Here is an 860-nt window from a genome sequence, read left to right on the forward strand (position 1 = left end):
GTCTTACTGGGCGGTGAGAATTCGACAGCGTGTAGACTCTTCGGTCCGGTGTGCGCCATATGGTGAGTGTCCTTGGCCGCCGCGCCCGTGGCGGCGCTGCACCTGGCACCCGGGGGCGGCGCGTCGGCCCGCGCTGAGGAGCGACCAGGCCACCGTGGTCGTCGTCGTACCCGCGGAGTACTCCACTCAACTTCCAAAAGGGATCGTCTAGAAATAACGTCCGTTTTACTCAGATTCCTTCGGCGACTTTAGGGGCTCAGCGCCTGCGAGACTCGGGGTAGGCCACCCCGCACTACGCGCATGCGTAGCAGGCAAGATGTTGCCGACCCATCAGGCGCTATGAGAGCTTGTATAGGTTCGTAACGGCGAAAGATGGGCGTTCTTTCTGGATGATCTCTGGTTGCACGCGTTATACTTGAAGGTTAACTTACGTTTTGTCCGAAACTCTTTGGGTCAGTCGCAACTATGCGAGTGACTGGGCCTGGAACGGCCTGGAAACACACGACAGCCCAAAACGCATCTTGTCACGAATTTCAATGGTTCAACTACTTGTCTGACCCCAGGTCGAGTGGGCACAAAACAGCTTCCTGATGTGCCCACCTCGCACATGCCGTGTCCCGGGACGCTCCCCGCCCCCCTTCCCCTGCCCCTCTCCCGTGACGTCCCTTTGCCGCCGTAGTGTGATGGCAAAAGTCATGCCATGAGCGCGGCGTAAACAGCCGCACCAGCAACATAATCCACAAAAACCGCAGAGTGCCTTTAGCGGTTGGTTCCCGGCTTTGCCGCGCGCGTGTTTTTGTACTGTTTGTAAGCGGCCGCCGTGCCGCGGGGCCTAATGGGCCGAGGGGGGAGGGGGGGGG

This window comes from Frankliniella occidentalis, unplaced genomic scaffold (genome assembly GCF_000697945.3).
Source record: "Frankliniella occidentalis isolate FOCC.00 unplaced genomic scaffold, Focc_3.1 Scaffold20, whole genome shotgun sequence".
Classification (NCBI taxonomy): Eukaryota; Metazoa; Arthropoda; class Insecta; order Thysanoptera; family Thripidae; genus Frankliniella; species Frankliniella occidentalis.